This window comes from Chroicocephalus ridibundus, chromosome 8, assembly GCF_963924245.1.
Source record: "Chroicocephalus ridibundus chromosome 8, bChrRid1.1, whole genome shotgun sequence".
Taxonomy (NCBI): Eukaryota; Metazoa; Chordata; class Aves; order Charadriiformes; family Laridae; genus Chroicocephalus; species Chroicocephalus ridibundus.
Genome location: NC_086291.1, coordinates 15,197,109 through 15,213,426, shown reverse-complemented (window position 1 = coordinate 15,213,426; position 16,318 = coordinate 15,197,109). Strand labels below are relative to the sequence as shown.

At 38.4% G+C, this 16,318-nt stretch overlaps 1 protein-coding gene across 1 annotated transcript in view; it reads right to left on the bottom strand.

The window, feature by feature from the left end:
• ADGRL2 (adhesion G protein-coupled receptor L2) overlaps window positions 1-16,318 on the bottom strand; it is a 392,188-nt gene that overhangs the window by 300,752 nt on the left and 75,118 nt on the right. Inside the window, exon 2 of the mRNA XM_063342769.1 lies at window positions 16,149-16,209. The gene's annotated coding sequence lies outside the window, so the exon portion shown is untranslated. The remainder of the gene's footprint in view (window positions 1-16,148; window positions 16,210-16,318) is intronic.

Genomic DNA, 16,318 nt, shown 5'->3' with positions numbered 1-16,318 from the left:
TTTTGTTCTTTTAAAATAATGTTGATGTTGAAGTGCTGGCTTTTTTTTGGTGAGTTGTTCTAATTGGACCGAAAGCAGAAATGTTTAGCAGTGCTGACAGGCAAGTACAGGCAGGGCGGTTTCACTTCTAGAAACAGCAGGAGCTACTGCTCACACAGCAACAGCAGGTGCTCCAAGCTGGGCTGGCAGGACACTGGGAGGTAACTACAGCATTTTCACAAATATGTGTCTCTCGCTCTTCCCTCCTCCACCCCACATTTCCCCCTTTCTTCCACCTTATCTATTCATCCTAACTATTGCTATCCTTACTGAGCAAATGTTAGCGTCACTACATCCCTCCGGGTCCTGAATCAGCAAAGCCCTTACGCGCATGTTACTGGCTTCAGTGGGAGACAAATATGTGCTGAATATTAAGAGCAAATTCAAAGGTTCTGTTTATTCTGGGTGACAAAATCCAATTAATAAGAATAAAAATCTGAAGGTAGAGAGGAGACTTGAAACCATTCCCACACTAATGCAGATACATGACACTGCAGCAACAACTATTCTACGTACTATGCTAGAGCCACATATATTTGGGTCATTATTTTGGCATCAGAATATCTTATCTGGCACTTTTAGAAGCTTTTTCAAATTCCACTGCATTGACACCCAGGAACTAACTGACTTTATGACAAATACTTGTTTCTTATTAATATCAGGCATTTTGTAAACTGTATGTAGTAAAATTATCATCTTCTGAGCATCATGTAGTTTGTGGGATAAAATATCACCAGGACTACATTTCATCAATAACTGAGTAATTCTGGAACATCTTTCAGCCCATATGCTAACAAGTCCAGCAAAAACAAGCTACATAGAGCTGAAGCATTCACAAAAGCCCTTCCCCTTGTGCTCTACATTTTTTTCTCGGGAGATGTTACACATTTCCGTGCAATTTATGCGAGCTAACATAACGTATTTTTTAACATAACCTGAGTGTATTAAGATCTAAAATATCAAAGTTACAGACCTCTGTTGACATAAACAAAAAAGAAAAAGAAAACTTCAGAAGTTAGTCACAACTTTAAAAAAATGAAGCCCTTGCCCTGAAAAGCACAGAATTTACAAATAAAAATCCATGATCATTCTATGTAAACAGTGTGGGTTTTACAAAATCATACTTTAAATATTTAATACTTTATAAAATAGGAATTACACTTTCACATCTGTAATTTCAGTCAGTGTTTTGTTGTGTTAGCCTATTGCTTCAAAATCCTAGTTCAAATTAATTGTTGTCTCAAAAAAAAAAAAAGAATCCATGCTCTTTTGAAAATGTCAACTCCCATTAAACCAGCTCTCCAAAATAATGATGTTCATCTGATTTTTCCCTCTTTGATTAGGCTTGTATAATTCTGTATTATCTTGGTAGCTTTGATGCCAAACAAGATTAAATTGTCATGTACAGTATATTAAATTTATAATCTGAATAAAAAAATCACTTATAAGGCACTCAGAATCAGTATCTAGGGACACAGCTACTACATTTACATAATTTACACCACTGACATGCCATTATTTCCTAATTATTTATGGCCAATTATCAATTGCTGGTCAATGCTTGGAATCAGTCACTATAATTATTTCCCTACGGCCTCTTGTTTAGATGTAACAGAGACAGTTTTACCAAGCCTCAGCACGGCACCAACATATGCATTTCCTCTGCAAAGTGATACTATTTTTTGCTGTCTTACACGTGGTTTTTCTTCAGCATGAGAAAAAAAAAATATTTCAGCTACAAACTCTACAAGTTTTAAAGCAGCATTTTGTTGCTTCTGACATGCATTCAAAATTCCTGTACAAAACGCTCAGAGAGGATTCCCCAGAAAGAGGAAAAAAAAAAAAAAGGAGGAAAAAAACCCTACCAAAACTGATGTAGTAGGAGAATTCTGTTCAACAATAACGTGATCTTATTGTCTATCCTCCTCTTTTCCATTTATTTTCAGCACATTTTCATCTTTTCCTTTTGTATTTTATAAAAATGGATGAAATAATAGCTGATTTCTGCCCTCATATCTAGATTTCACTTCCACTCAAATCAGCCCTAAAGCATGCAAACAAAAATCTGCATTTGAATTCCTAATGATTCCTCCTATTGTCTCATTGCTGCTACAACCTGTCAATCACTACTGAAAAGTGCTAATCACTCCCAGAAATCCCAGTCTCACAGACAAAAGTACCAGTCACCACAAAAATAATACCAATTGGTCATGGATGGAAGGCAAATCTCACTAGGGATCTAACTGCACAATGGAGTTTATTAAGTCCATTTTGCTATAGTCTAGCTCTGCTAGCAGCATCCAACGGTTCCAGACTTTAATTTCAAAGTCAGCTAAAATCCACCAAAGTAACTTATATTCATTAGCTAGGCTTTAACTGAACTGCTGTGAAATCTCTTGGCTGCAAGGGCCTTTAGTAGAAGTGGCAGCTTTCATTTTCAATTTAAGGAAAATAGATCTAGTCAGATGTCAGGTACTTCGTTCTTAATCAGTTTGCTTTTTACATACACTTAGTTCTTTACAAAGTTGTCTCTTTAACTAATTGTATACATCTTTGACTAATAACACACATGAAAGAAGATCTTGCAGTCAATACTCCGTACCTGACCAGTTCCCCTCTGTTACAGCATTCAACTTTATTAGAAAGAAGTAGCAAGGATGAGTACATACCATGCATCATAAAGCACTGTTGCCTCAGGTCACAGAAACTGTATTTTATATTACAAAGGGGAAGATAGCTAATTCAGTAGTCTTGACATCTAAACTACTGTATCCTAAAAAACACCTTTTTTTAAGCCTCAGTGCAGATTGCACTGTTTGCATTTAAAACTATAAACACAGACTGTGTTTTCCTGTTACATCAACTAAATACTTAAGTATGTTTGATCTTAATAAACTATAATTAAGCAATATACAGTAATTACCTTTTAGAAATCCCTATAGTGATTATTACCTCTGGAGTTGACTAGAGGAGGCTAAGAATGTGCAATAATTGATTTCTATTGGTTACCTGCATTCTACTTCCTATTTCTTAGAGAAGCAAGATCTTTTGAATTGGATGAAACTTCTCCTTAGATAAGCAAGGTTCATCTGCCTTAAAGTAGACACTACTGCAATCGGGAGCTTCTAGCAAAGTTGCTTTTGGGGCTATGATTACTGATTATTGCAATGGAAGGACCACCCCAGAAAAAAGTATGATACTTACATTAAAAATTTTGCAAAGAGGCATAATTTGCATATGGCTTAGTGCAACGTGCGTCTCCCTGCTTGGTGTGGTTGGATTTCCGGAGGGTTACGGCCTGCGATTCTGAATGCTTCTTGCTTGAACAAGGAACCCACAGCTTCCAGCCTTAGTAGCCTTTGAGTGCTCCTGTAGTGCACTTGGTGCCCATAGTGCTGGAGAAGTGCTTGTTTTATATCTTTACTTTTTTACTCAATATTCAACACCTGAAAAGCCTTTTTTTTTTTCTTTGTTCCCCCTTTTAAACAGTTTTTGCATTTTAGGTGACTTTCTTACAGTTAAAACAAATAGCAAGCTTCAGCACAGTGACTGCAAAGCAGCATATAGCTCCAAAACACAGGTCCATCAATATACTTCTTGCATGACTACAATGCCCATTCTTTTGGATTTCTGATTTTAATACAAGTAATAATGCAGCTCAAACGACTGCACACATGGTGAATCAGGAGGGGAAGCAAGCTTGCACTCTGTGATACAAGCCACTCTAGGCACATTAATTCAGAAGTACATTAATCCACAGTGCCACCTAGCCACCTGTGTATATTTAGTTTAAATGTGACAAAAAGAAAAGCCTTCTAAACTGTAAAAACTGTTAACCTTCTCCCCTTCCCTTCCCGTTGCTGGATGTAGATGGAGTAGAATAATAATAATAAAAAAAAAATAGCCCGACGTGTTTATAGCAACTGTTACTGACCTAAAGGAAACCTGCAAAGCATTGCTACAACTCTGTCTTACGCTGGTATTACTCCAAACAACACAAACTGGGATATTAGGTGCACTGAATTAAAATGAAGCTTTCTATAAACACCTGCTTTGTCATAGAAAACTTGTTTCCCTGAAACACGGAACCTTTTTCCTTCTCTTCTCTTTTTCCTTCTTTTCAGCTCTAGCCCCTTAGAACTAAATTAGATTTTACATTATGTTTATGTTGCAAGAACTTTTTAAAGCTTCAGCAAGTATCTAATTTATTTTAGGCCTTATTGTTGCAAAAATAATAAAGTCAGGCTAGCAGATATTAAAAGACATCCCCCAAATATACATCTAATAGATATTCTCAACCAGTAATATTCCCACAGCAATTTTAACGCATACCCTGAGTACACCAAACCTCTTCGACAGAATGCTCAAAGCACCATGTAGTTGCCAGCTCAAGGTGTGACAGAAAGGAGTTGCTTTAAAACTTCTTTCTCCTTTGACAGAAACTGCACAGTATTCACTGAGTACCTTCTACAATTTGCACAGGAAAGACAACAAAGTATGAGAACTGAAACGTCCCCAACAGCTACCCAAAGCAAAGCCTGAGGGTGGGGTCTGTTCCACCCAGCGAGAGGCAGAAAGCGCCGAACTTTCTGCTTCCTGGCCATATTTGTACCTCTTCCAGGCAGGACAGAGTTTTGTTGAACATTAACTTACATATCACAATTTAGCGTGTGACACAGTGGGTTGAGGGTACACTTGGAAGCCCTCCCAACCACACAGGGGTTTGGCAGACAGGCATTCCCCTTTGCAGGCTCCAGGTGAGCTCCGTGGTGTTTGGAGGCTGAATAAGGCAAGTTGACCTGAGAACTGAGCAAGGTGCCCCAAAAGCCTGGAGAGACCTTTCTGTCCCCCTCATGTAGCAGTCTCCATCCAGCCTCTTTGTATGTTAGCACTGATAAGATGTATGAACATGATTTCAGGGCAAAAGGTTTATTTAAAAATAATTCCAGTTAACGACATTTATTTAAAATCCTGCTAAGACCTAGCAGGTAACATTTGCAAAAAATCTGCACTTTCAAAGAGTATCTTTAAGGAAGCTGAATAAAGGAAATCACCTAGGTCCCCATTCCTGTAAAATCTGCCATCAGTCTCTAACCAATGCAAAAAAATTCCTGCTGTAGGCTCTCTGCCTGACCGGCTTCCCATGCCTTCTGGCCCATGCCTCAGCTCTGTTTCCCTATTACCCTTACTCATAGCTTCATCATTTCCCAGGTTTTTGCAACTGCTGTTGTCCCAGCTTTACCATTAGAAGGAAATGGTACCTTCTCTCTGTACTCACCACCTACCTCTTGCCCTCGCTTTAATTCTTTCCAGCTTCCAGGCCTCCACATTTTGCCTCAGGTCTCCCACACCCACAACAATGCTGAGACCTCTGACTTCGCCCATCAGGCTAAAGAAGAGCCAATAGGGCAGTCTACTCCAAAAATGCCTCAGAAGGTAATTCTAAACATTACCCTGTATGCATCTAGTTAAACCTCTGTGCAGAGATGGCACAGAGAAAAAGCCTTAGGTGGAAGAAAAAAAGAAAAACCAGAAAAGAAACCTTTAAGATATAAGTTTTCCCACTTCTATACAGAGAATTTTTCATCCTTATTCAATTTCCTATGAGTAGAACCAGTGATCCTTCCCTGCTTTTAAAGAAAGCAAGCAGATTAAAAAAAAAAGGGGGGGGGGGGCACAAAAAGAACACGCTTAATATAGGGGGAGAAAAAAAAAGCCCCAAAGAGCAAAAGACAGAGAGATAGGTTGTTTCTGGCACAGGATAAAATAAACAGTTCTTACTTCACAGTTCTTGTGAGTAAAATGGCCAGTTTCCAGTCTCCTCCTTGATACCGGACCTAGGCTGGTGCAGAGGACTTGCAGACACTATTTCTTCCATGTCTTTTTTGTTTGTTTGTTTTTATTCTTTGACGATTCCTTCGTTAACCTCTTCCTTTCTTAACACAAGGTACATATGTAAATATATGCTCATGCTCCTTTCTTTCCTTACTTCCTGACCCTTCACTGGCATCTTTTTCCTGTTAAACACTTGCTCCTTACAACAATATAAACCTGAACTAATAGCCCCAAATATACTAAATACATTGACAAGAAAATAATAATAATAAAAAAAAGAGGTTTAACTGGTAAAAATTAAAGCACACACAGTAAGAGGACTTAAAAAAAAAATCATTATTTGAAAATTAAATTTTAGAGGCAAACCTTCAGCCCCACCAACTTCACGACAAATTCCACTGTCTACCACCGGCTTGATCAATACAGGGTATGGACTATTTCAAAAGATCCTGCCTGGTTTTGGTGGAAATTAAAAAGTTAAAATTATGGGTTTCCTTTGCATCCTAGTTTCACCCTTCCCAATGGAGTTCCTGTCCTTTCTACGTAACTTCAATACTGATATTTCATATCAAAGTAAATCTAGCGGGCAAGATGATGACTGACACCTGATCCAAGACAATGGGGTAAGGACCCAGTGCCTCGTAGCCTTGTGCTTTGACAGGCTTTTTCTCCTGGTGACTGCTAGCCATTGTTTGATAACTACAGACTTCCCTTCCCACAGACCTTTCTGAACTCCGCTGTCTTTGAACAACACACGAAATGCGAAGGAAAGTATTTACCAGCCAGTAATTACAAGCCACCCCTCATGTAAAGGTAAACGGTAATGAGGAATGTGCAAAGAATAGCCAGCACTGTCAAAAGAAAAAAAAAAAAGCAAGCTTGTAAAACGTAAAGCCATACAAAATGCCTTATAGACTTATCCTGCAGTAACTGTATCAATTAACCATGCTAAAAGCCCTAACTCAGATGGGCACTGCACACAGCATGTCTGCCAGTGTTTTATTATCAAGTCCATTATGATGAGTTCTTGTCCTAGACAAAAGGAGAACAGAAAAAGAATTCAGGCTGACAAATTAGACTTGAAATCAGTTTCATTTACATAACGACTGGAAGTTCATTAATAACAGAGTTTTAATTATTCATGCTCTTGTTTCACTAGATACAGCAGTTTTCCCCCTGCTGTGCTGGATGTCTGGATTAGCTAAAATGAACCATAGCAAACTGATAGACTGCCCAGATTTCTTAAGTTCTTTGCTGCTTTCAAACTACCAAGGAGAGCACTTGGGGGTGGAGAAGTAGGAGAGGGCAGGGGGAGGGGAAGAAACCCTTTCCTTTAGCTAATGTTATAACATAATAATGAAGGAGATATTTGAATTCTGCTTTGGGTGTAAACTTCGATTTGATGAGAACTCAGCCTCAAAATCCAAGGTATAAGAAAAAGTTTGAGAAACAATCTGAAATTTTGTATCAATTTGCCAACTTCTAGTTCCTTACTTAGATCACGTTAGGTCAGTACACTGGATATCTGTGTTGAGCAGAGAGCATTTCTAGAGAATAACCACATTTCAGTGTCTCAAAGAATTATTTAGCATCTACAGTAAAATCATGGTGATTCCATAAATTTAGTTTTCTCCCATTTCTTCCAGGGCGTTTTGCTTTGTATGTGTTAGGAGTTAGCTTAATTTTTAATTATAAAGTGGAATAAAGAAGGTCAGAAGCTAATATATCTTCTACGGGAAAAATTATATTACTAGGATCTTTGTAAAAAAATTGATCAAAATGCAACAATGAATGGACAGCTTTATCTTATAAGGATAAGTTTTTCCCATCACAGCATCTAACAAGTAACTCCCATTGACTTCAACATATCCTGCAGTGAAAGAATAGGACCCGTGGATTTTACATGACTATTTGCTATTCAGTGAAACCTGAGGGCCCTACACTCCCCGCTGCAGGATGCATGTAATACCCATTGAAATCAATGGGAATTACTCTTATGTCCTGCAGCACAACCAGGCCTCACAGCTACATGTCGTGAACTATGAACACTGGCAGGTGGACAAAGTGAGGGATATATTTGAAGAATGATGCTTACTAAAAAGCTGTAAGTTATACTTCAAAATCCTTCTTTTTTCTCATAGCAGGTAACTAAGGCATGAGACCATGTTACTTTTCTTCCAAACCCTGAAGTTTTCTGAAAACAAAACAACGAATGGAATACAAACATTTTGTGTAGAAGTGAAAGCAAACAAGTGATCTCTTAAGCTTTTACTGTTCAGTGTTTGCTTTTTGCTGGAACATCAGTAGTTTTTTTGCTTGCTTTTTCTCCATCCTTGAAAAATTAATAATACAGCTAGAAAAAAAAAAAAGATGAAAAAAAGTCTTAAGAGGACAGAAAGGCAGAGATTCAATAGACAACTGGATCATGTTTGTTCTGACACTTTTTTAGGAGCCCTTTGTACTATGTTACTGGGGGGGGAGCAGGGCGGGGAGAAGAGGAGAGTTTTTCCCTTTGTTTATATTTGAATTCAGGTAAGGTAACAACTGTTCAGACATCTATTTTTTGTAAATATATTGCATCTTCCAGTTCTGTTTATTGGTAGACCGTGTGTGCAACTTGCATATCATGTCCATAATAAATGTCACTGAATGTGCACATTTTTTTTTTAATGGAAGCCAATTCTAAATTTCTAAATTAAGAGAAAGGAAAAATACCAGGCTGGAAATCATTACATTTAGACTACATTCCAGCTGTATCACTGTTGCTCATCAAATAGCCTACCTGTTTACCCTGGGCCAAACCATAAAAACCTCAGCCATGCTGATGGCTGAGGAATATATTTGTATATAATTATTCATAGAAATTGTTCTACATGGCTGGAAAAAAATTCTGGGAGTCACTGTTCACCACTGTGAATACGCAGTGCATAGACCGACCTTGTATTTTCCGGCCCTCTCCCTGGGTATAAGGCAACAGCATTTCCCTGACTGATCGGTTTACTCCACGAATACATTCCTCAGTCAGGTTATAGTGATGAACACAGTAAAAATCTGAAATGAAAAGAGCCGCTAGATTCCTGTTTGAGAAGATTTGTTTGATGTGGACAATTTCCTGTCAGTCTGAGAGTGACAACAGAAACATAATAAAGGCGTGAGGGGTGTATGGATGCATTAACCGTGTAATGTGTTTTCGATTGGACTTTGCGAGAATAATGTGAGTTTCTTACAGCCAGCTCCAAATTTAAGTTGCTCATAAAGAAGCCAGTACTAAGCTGACAGACTTGATAGGGTCTAGTGCAAAAAGAGATCTGGTTACCGCGGAGGCTTTGCGTGGACAGAGATCTCCCCAGAAATTTGTCAAAAAGTGACCAAGGTTATTCCAGCCTAGTCTATGAATACATTTCATTCTTATTCTCACCATGTTCCCTGGCACATGATGTCTCTCACATTCCTACAGGAGATCCCATGTTTCTAACTGTTCTAATCTTTTAGGAAGCATACCAGGCAGTTCCTATTGCACAGATGGCATGCAGTGCCTGACTGAACTAGCAGACTTGGTGCTGTCTCAATGCCTTTTACTGGCAAGAACTGATTGAGTAGCCCTGATTGATACTCTTAGTACTAGCTGGACAATCTGCCTTGCTATGTTTAATCCACAGACCATGTGGCTGTTGGGAGACACTTTTTTTAACAGCTTTTTAACAATTTACAAGGGCAGCTTTTTTGAGAAATTATCTTTCCTGCTTTTAACATGTTGCTGTCTCTACACATCCTTCGTCTATCACCGGATTTTCTAAAAAAACCCATTCCTTGTATGTCAGTGTGGTTTATTTTCAGTTGTGTTTAAGTCTCAGAATATAACTCAGCAGTGCAAAATCCTGAAGAATAACTTAGTGAAAAAGTGTCACAAATGCAGTCACAAAAAAATATGGACACAAATATCACCTCCTTGTCATTGACAGATCACTGTCATCGACAGTTGTTGAAAAACCTAACAAGAGATAGAAGCTTTAAACAACACATTACAGCAAAATTAAACAGACTGAAGGACTCCCAGATTGCTGTTCTGGACCACGTTTTCAAATATTCTAAATTCAAACCTAGCCAAGACTTGACTGTCTGAGCCTTAAGTTTACAAATAGAGCCCCTAATTTTTACATAAGAAATGAAAGATTAAAATTGTCTCTCTTGGATCACTTTTTTTGGAAAAGAGTAACCTACAGCACACGTTTTTGAACTTGTCAGACCTAATAGTTTTCTTTAAATCAAGTCAGAAACTCAATCCCATTTGGCCCACTGCACAGTATGCAATGCCGTGAACATGCGTTTTCCACACAGCTAATAGAATTACGTACTGCCTCTTCTTTAAGGAAGATACTTAGGTGGAGAGGAAGAAACAAAAGTAAGTTGTTTTTCCGATCTAATCTTTGTTATCTCCATTTTCCATATTTACAGTCCTCATGGTCTTACCTGCTCTCACCAGGTAATTTCCAGTTATTCACTAGTTTCCCTTTAGCCTCAATAAGGAAGTCTTCAAGTAAGGTTAGCGCAGAAGATTAAGACTGCATTAAGATTAAGTCTGAAATGTTCTGCTACCAATTAGCCCTCTAGTATTTCTGTAAGCCTTGAATTTTTGATGCGATCAATGACACCAAGTGGAGCCATCTTCTGTGAAGTGGTTATTAAAGATATAAAAATCAATACAAAGATGATACTTGGAAATCTATATCAAAAGATAATGAATCACCATGAGAGCCAGCTAAGAAGGAATGTCAGCAAACCAAACAGAAGGTTTGTGCATAACAAATTATTTGATGCCAGTAGAGTTTAAGCTAAATTTTGCATGAGACAGAAGTCTTCAGGCAACACTTACGATACATTTGCATGGCAAGGTTTTAATGAGATGAAGACACAAGACCAACCATGCACAGGGCTTTTTGTGCATTAAAGAGAGACAGAAGGAGTGAGAGATGATTGAGACATATGGGATTAAGACAATAATGCTATAATTTGACTTTAATGACAAAACAGCATCAAAAACTTTCTCTGTCAGTAATCCTCATTCAATTTCTTTTAAATGAAACATTATTTGCCTGCACCTTAAGTGCTGATTGTTATTGGAGTTGTGTATTGGAGCTTCACAGGATACTCCAAATTTAATTTGAACTAGGGATTGATTTAGTTGGCTTCAAAGCCAGGTTTTCCTTTCCAAAATTGAACTAGTGCATGACTTTGCAAGTTCATTTGGGTTTACTGCTTGACACAATTGTATGAGACTTTACAGCATTTATGGTACGTTTTGCCCTGCTGATCTCTTGTTCACTCACATGTACAGACACACATACAGACAGAACTATTAAAACAAACACTCTTGCGGCGCCCCCCCCCCCCCCCTTTTCCCTGGGAGATAACATTCCTCACTAAAAGCTACTGATTTAAAAGACTCACACAGTTCAAATCCATATTGTATGAAAAACATCATCACTTTGAACTGCTAATATATCAATTAGAAGGCTCTTAGAGCATTTTACTATCATTAGTTACGCTGTAACTTTTCTGAAAGATGAGAAGAGCATGTTCTCATTTTGCAGATCACTCATTTTACTAAGGGATGTAAAAAACCAAACAAACTAACATTCAGATACAACAAGGTCTCTGGCAATTTGACTTTTCTTCAGTTGTGGGACATTTACCAGCTAATTGCCTATCTTGTCTATTTAAACTATGAGATCTTTGGGACACAGCTAGATTCCTATGATTGAGTCTCAACCAGGGTCTCCGAGCACTAATGGAATTCAAATGAATAATATTAATGAAAATCAGATAATAGTATCCCATAGGAAGTCTAGAAGATCCAGAATGACTGCAAGTCCTATAATGCCTCTTATTCTGCTGTAGTGACAAAGCCAGTCTTACCCCAACATTCATATAGCTTTATTCTACCTTTTTTTTTTGAACATCATTTTTTTTCTGTACAAACTGAATATATTCCTTCTGAGACTCCATATTCCCTTTCAAAGGCCATTTGCTCTTATTCAGTAGGATTAGAGCACTTCGAACACACCTGTTGTGGTACAACAACAAATGCTTCTGTTTCCTCGTTTTTCCTAGGCACACATAGCTTTCACATTTGCAGCTGGTAAATAGAAACACTCACAGATAATCATGCTCACAATCACAGCTTATTGTGCTTTTAACAGGACACTAAATGCTAGCCCGTTATTCTTTGTTAATCAGTAATTGTCTGTTGGTTGCCAGCCACTAGATTTTTTTTTTTTTTTAATTTTTTAGTGTGCGATTTCTCACCTATGCCAAGCCTCCTCTCCAAATCAAGAGACTAAAAGGCAACAGCAGTTCAGCTCCTCAACATGGTACGTGCATACCTACAAAGGCTGAATCATTTGAGGGTTGGCCCTTTGTCCTGTAAGCAAGTATAATACCAAAACATTACAGCAACCCTACTATTATCTGCTAGAGATTGGCTGGCAAGTTAGTGAATCAGCCATCTAGTTGCAGCGCAAAGCTACTTCAAAACTAAATAGAGAAATAAAGAAGAGCCGTGACATACTTTGTGTAGTTTTCACCAGTCATTGCAGTTTTGACTTAATTTGTTTCCCTCCCTCTTTGCATCTTGAATCTTTGAAGGCAAATGAACCATTCGGTGTCATAAAACAAGGAGAACTAGAACAGCCTTCAGTAAAAACAAAAACTAACGGAAAAAGCAGATCTTTTGCAGGCAACATTTCACATGGCTCAAAACGTCTTTGCCGCGGTTTAAATTCTGCAGCCTTGCGATTGTTCTGACACCTCTTTATTGTTCCTTTTAAGTGCAAATGCCTAGGTAGCATCACTATAAATGAAACAGTAGTCTTCACAGATTGCATTCAACGGCTGTTAGAGCTTCCTCTCCTTCATCTGCACAATTTGCATCTATTATAGGCTCAGGAATATAGCTTTTGCCGCTTCTCAGTGGCCTCAGAAGGACACAAGATCCCCCCCTAAAGAACTGCAGTGAGGCTGATCTTTAAAGCCCTTCCTAGAGGCAGCCCTGCTACGCTGCTTACTGAAGGATGGGAGGAGGGGAAGAAGCTGGTACTGTGAGTACTCTGAAGGACACCACTATGATGTGCAATGCAAGTTTTCTAAATGATCCCATCTTGTGATATCCACCACAAAATTTAGGGTGTTTAATTTGAATTGCTAATAATGACGCAGAGCCCTAGTCTGAGGCTGCAGCACAGGCCTTCAGGGCCTCCGGAGCATGGCTCTGAGGGGCTTCGCACAGTGATTTGTGCAGCCCTCTACCTCTGGGGTGCAAGAAAGAGATGGGTGAATACATTTCACACCTGTGAAATTCACATTTCTTTCACAGCACCTCAGGGAATAAGAATGTATGGATAACAGCCTGTATCATCTCTCTTAATTCCCTATTATCAGTTATGTGCTGAGAATATTTCAACAAGGGGTTTCTTCAAAAATTAACCACTATGGCCTGAGCAAAACCTCTGGCCGGTAGCAGAGAAGTATTTTCATGCAGAGCAAGATAAGATGCAGGAGATGCTCTGTGTTTGCTTCCTGATTGCTCAAACCAAAAGAGGAGACAACCACTCTTAACAAATCAAATATACCAAGTGCAGAAGCTGCCTATTATTTTATTTCCAAGAAAATAATATTTTCATTATTCAACTGCTCTCCTTGGATAGATAAAGTTTTGTAGATGAGATTGAGAACCTTTGTCCCATTTATAGAAATCTTTGCAATAATTGACAAGTATAGTCCAGAATGGCACATTCCAAGAATGAAAATATTAAACCTGTGTGTTGTTTAGGGAAGAAACTTTATGTTTAGTACTTAGAGTAGGCCTAATTTAGGAAGGGAAATCTTTAGGTATGGTACCAATTATACCCAGGCTAGCGGTAGTTGCATATTGAATGTGTTTTTATTATCCTGTACAATTATTATCACACAAGTCCAACATTTCAACACAGAGCCACACTACAGCGTGTGATGCCATTGATGTTCAGGTAGTACACACAATCATTGTCCTTTCCGTCACAAGACTCTGCTATTGCAATACTCACTTAAGGTGAAAGCAAAACCACTACTGTTATTATTATTATTTTTCTTTGTTGTGTCTCTCAGGAACTAGAAGATAAACCAAAGCCAGAAGACAGGAAATCATTGTACTAGGCCACCCTGCTGATCAGCTAAAACAATAAGTTATCATATGCTTTATCTCCGTGACAATGCAATGGGATTACATTATTTTATCTTGTTTTACTAGCAAGGCATAATTGTATACAGCCTCTCCATGAAACACACAAAGTACTGAGACTGGGAATCTGAAAAAGGGAGCTAGGTGTATGGAAAGACTTTCTCTTCTACTCTGATCGACAGAATGAAAATCTGAAGAATCACTGACACAACATCTTTCGTATTCTCAATTCTTTTTCTAAATAGAGAACATATTTCACTTACAGAAGTGAACTATTATAAACGCAGTTGGAGCCTGCATTATCTGCCCTTTGGATCCCAGTCATCTGCTTAACATCTTTCTTTGTCATACTTTTTTCTTTTATAAGAGAAGAATTAGGTAAAATCTCTTCAATGACCATAAGAATGTGTAAGCAAATACACCATTTCCATCTAGCTTTCATGCAATATAAAGTAAAATTCTCTTTAAACACATAATAGACACATTTTCCTGAAGACAGATACTTGTCTCAAATGATGTTTTGTTCCACAGTTTAAAAATATGAGATTTCACCACATAACCTACAACAAAATCTTGGAAAGGACTAACCTCACTGATTACTTACCTTTTATTTTAAAGTGACACTTGTCTATTACTGCCTTAAACCTTGCAGCATGACTTCAGCATCCCACTATAGATATGCCATCAAATGTGTAGCTATTATTCTCCTATAAATTTGAACCAGAGACACAGAAGTGCAAATCACAATGCCTCAACCTTTTAAACTAGGCAGTGCTACACAGAATATAGATTTTCAACCACTCTAAACATTCTAGCAATTCATTTTCAGCCACACCATTTACCTACCTAGCACAAAATTAATTTATATAACATACTTTGATTCTCCAAATAAACTTATATAAAGACAGGTTTTCTTCTACTAGGAGAACACAAAAATCTTTAAAGATGAAGTTACAGCATGATGTTACTAGTATTCAAAGGAAGGCAATTACTACTGTAGCTTACATGAAGCCATTAAACTTCATAAAGCCTGCAAGCCCTACACGTACCGCCAAACTCACTTGCTGCCCAGTTGTCCCTGACAATGACTTAGAGATTGTCCATTATTCCTAGAAAAGGGGAGCTGGGTACACATATCACAGAAGATGTAAAACAAGCACAGTATATGTTTATGTATATAGATGAATTTCATGTTAATTTTCCTCTGCATTTCCCACTAAAACTGTATTTGAAACAAGGTAATTAAATTAGACCACTGGTAGAATTCCAGGAGAGATTAGCTGAATCAGACAAAAAAATCCCAATAGCTTCATTGATATTCGGTTGCACCCTTCCAGACAGAGAGGTGAATACAGAATAAACAGATGCAAGCAGGAAGATAACCAGTTGGCAAAACCTGGACACAAGAGCACAGTAGCCAGCTAAGTACAATCATCCAAGGAGGAGGGGGAGCACAGAAAATGGTTCATTAGGAGCCCCTGCAAGGCTTTTCAGCCTCACATGGCACCCTTTTCAGCCCCTTGACACCAAACACCAAATGCTACTGGCCTCTCTCTCAAAAGCAGCATTTTTTTTTTTTTTAATTGTCACCGTGGCTGCACAAGCAGTGCCAGGAGTCACCCCTCTCACTTGCCTCATGCTTCCCACCACCTGGTGCTGGCAAAGATCCCTTTGGCTGTCAAGGCAGTGGGACTTTATTTTTCCTTGTGGCTCTTTTGTAAAGGGTACAATGTGGATCGTTGTCTCCTTATGTATAATTAAGTGCTTAAGTGGCAGCGTGTCATGCTGCTATGTTGGGATCTCAGCCTGGGTCCTGAGCTAGCTTGCAGGCTCAGAGGGTTGACAGGCAGCATTGCATTGAATAACAGTGGTGAAAACTGCCAAAGATAGAGTTAATTCATCTAGGGGATAAATGCACATGCAAAATTTAGAGGGGCCTTACCTTCACCTTAACTTGATCATAAATGCTTTAAGGAATGGATAAAACAGAACAATGATGAAGAAGAAGCCAAATTAAGTCTGTCACAGTAGGACCTCCAATCCCTTATGGGTCTCTTACCCAAGATTAGGTCTCATTGCGCCCAGCTTCAGGTGAAGTGATGTCCCTAGAGTGCTGTTACCTGCAGGAAGCACAAAACAAAAACCAAACAAGCGCAAAATATTAGTGGGTTTAAAGTACAAATATTACAAGCATTAAAAAAGCAAAACATGATAAATTCAATCACATTC